We start from the raw sequence: 3,047 nt of genomic DNA on the forward strand, positions 1-3,047 counted from the left end.
GTAACCTGTGGCAGGGACTGACGCTGGGCACGTGAAGGCAGCCACGCTTCTACAGACATCAAACTTGATCTCATTTCGCGGCGCAGCTGAGCAACCCCGCTCCTCAACATGCACTGTCCTAAATACCCCCCTAGTCCTCCTCCACCTGCACCCTCCCAAATATGACCCTGCTCCCTCAGCCCCCCAGATACACCCCTTTTTCACCCCCACTCCCCCATCTCCTCCCTGCACTGGGTCTAATCCCCCCCGGCCACCCCCGTGCTCCCCAACAGAGCCCTGCGCTTGCCACAAGTGCAGGAAGAGTGACTTGAACTGATCTGGATGCTGAAACGGTCAGGGACCAGCTGATCCAGTTCTGAATGTCCCCAAGTCCCCCGGGGCTGATGGGATTCACCCCAGAGAACTGAAGGAGCTGCAGATGTTTTGCCCAGACCCTTCTCATGGAATTGTCCACAGGTTTGGGTTGAAGGGACCTTTCAAGGCCACCTAGTCCAACCCCCTGCAGTGAGCAGGGACATCTTCAACCAGATTTCCTCCCAGCCCCGTCCAGCCGTACTGTGAATGTTTCCAGGGATGGAGCATCCACCACCTCTTGGGGCAACCTGGCCTGGCCTGGTGTCTCACCACCTTCAGTGTAAGAAGTTTCTAAATGTCTCCTCTGTTAGTTTAAAACCATCACCCCTCGTCCTATCACTACAGGCCCCGCTAAATAAAAAGTCTGTCCCCATCTTTCTTGGAGGCCCCTTCAAGTACTGAAAGGTGCAATGTGGTCTCCCTGGAGCCTTCTCTTCTCCAGGCTGAACAGCCCCAACCCTCTCAGCCTGTCCTCACAGCAGAGATGTCCCATCCTTCTCATCATTTTTGTGGCCTCCTCTGGACCCCCTCCAACAGGTTCACATCTTTCTTGTGCTGAGGAGCCCAGCACTGGAGGCAGCGCTGCAGGTGGGGTCTCAGGAGAGCGGAGCAGAGGGGCAGAATCCCCTCGCTCGACACAGCCCAGGACACGGTTCTCGGCCTTCTGTGCTGCCAGCGCGTGTTGCTGGCTCATGTCCAGCTTTTCACCCACCAGAACCCCCAAGTCCTTCTCCTCAGGGCTGCTCTCGATCCATTCTCCGCCCAGCCTGTATTTGTGCTTGGGGTTTCCCCAACCCAAATGCAGGACTGAACACCACCCTATGAAGATGCTGAGGATGCAGCTCTCATATTTTTGTATTCCTGTTTTGCAGTTATACATCTTGTCCAACCCACTAAAGTAAATCTCAGATTTTTGAAAACATGCATAGTCTACCCCATTTTTCTTTCTATCCTATGGTGCCAGATCCAGCCCTGGACAGGTGTCCTGCCCCACACCACCCTGCAGTCCCCACCGTGGTGCTGGCCCCGGGTGGTTCTTGGAGGCAGCTGCGTGGCCCAGGAGCATGGACCAGCCTTGCCAGTCCCACAGCCACTCGTAGATCTCATACGCTGCAGGCTCGGACACAACGCCTCCGATGCCTCACCAGGGTTCTGATGGCGAGAGCACGGCCTGGCAGAAGGTCCAGCATCTCCCAGCACCCTGGAGCAAAGGGCTGGGCTGGCAGCAGGGCAGGCTCTGGCCAGGCAATTCCCTGCGGCAGTGCCAGCAGAAGCAGCAGAGCCTCTGCGGGGCTGCACCACTGGGAGCACTGGGACTGTTCCGTGCAATCCCTCTGGAGACACCCAAAAGGCTCCCTTGGCCCAACCACCACCTTTCTGCTTGGCTCACAACAGGGAGGTTTCTGCACTTAAACAAAAGAAACCTGCCCATAAATGACAAAAACCCCTGAGTTTTGTCCAGCTTTGGCTCAAATATGAAAACTTTTGCCAGCTCTCCTGGGGGCAGGTCAGGAAAGCTGACTCGCTCTCAGGGAGGTATCAGCCTGGGATCTTCCAGTCCTCCCCTCTCCTCCAGTAACAACACAACAGCCCGAAGTTTGTCTCACTTTTATTTACATAATTGCACAGCCCGTTTCCCCCATGACACTGGAACGTGGCGGGTCAGAGACACTGATTTCCCACATCCATGAGCTGAACGTCTCCTCTGGGAAGGAGGAGAAGAGTCAAAGAGTCGCTGTTGGGTTTTGCAGGGGCACATGCAACAACTCCAATTATTGGCAACTACAATAAAGACAACGAAGCTGAGAGTGAAGCCGCTGCCACGCAGCAGCACAGGGCCGGGCCCCAGCTGACCCCAGCCAGGGACTGCTGCCTTTCCCAGTTGCATTTGGGATCAGCAGTGGGTTTCCGAACTGACACACTGGCTCCCTTAAGTTCTTACTAGGGGAATGTGGTGTGGGAGCGCAAATCCTTCGTTACCTGCCAGAACTAGACATATTGCAAGACCAAGCTCCTTGGAGGCAGCCAGGGCTGGGAAGGTTAAACTAAACCTCCAAATTTTTCTTCACTGGGAATGTCCTGGTGACACGGGGTTTGTTGGGGAAGGGCTGAAGGAAGGGGAACCCAAGACAAGGCACAGAGCAGTGGTGCAGTGCTCACTGCCACGGGAAGCGGGGTGCAGAGGGAGGCGATGTCTGCGTGGGAGCTCCACTGCACGAGCCGGGTTGAAGCAGGATGCTGCTGTGCAGGGACCACACCTGCAGCTGGGCTGAAGAGGCCTCTCTGCACCACAGACCTCCAGGAGCAGCAGCGGCCGAGTCACCCCAGCACAACAGGGAAAAGGGAAGGTGCCCGTGGGTACGTGGAGACAGGCAGGGAGGCTGGCAGAGAGGGGAGCAGAGCTGTACAGCCTGGCTGTGGCAGAAGACAACATTCACCTCATGATCAAACAAGACTCTCATGCTCAGAACAGAAACCAGCTCTGACCAGCCCAGGGGAGCCCACAGCTGGGCAGAGCAGCTGCTGCAAAACGTGCTGGGATATCACCGAGTGGCACAAGAACCCTGGGACGGAAGGTGAAGAAGGGGAGCCCTGGGACGGGAGGTGAAGAAGGGGAGCATGCACAGACCAGGCCCCAGGGCTGGAGCAATCCTTCTGGGAGACAGGGCACTGGCCCCTGCTGCTCACACCAC

The sequence above is a fragment of the Antrostomus carolinensis genome, unplaced genomic scaffold, assembly GCF_000700745.2.
Source record: "Antrostomus carolinensis isolate BGI_N321 unplaced genomic scaffold, ASM70074v2 scaffold13186, whole genome shotgun sequence".
Lineage (NCBI taxonomy): Eukaryota > Metazoa > Chordata > Aves > Caprimulgiformes > Caprimulgidae > Antrostomus > Antrostomus carolinensis.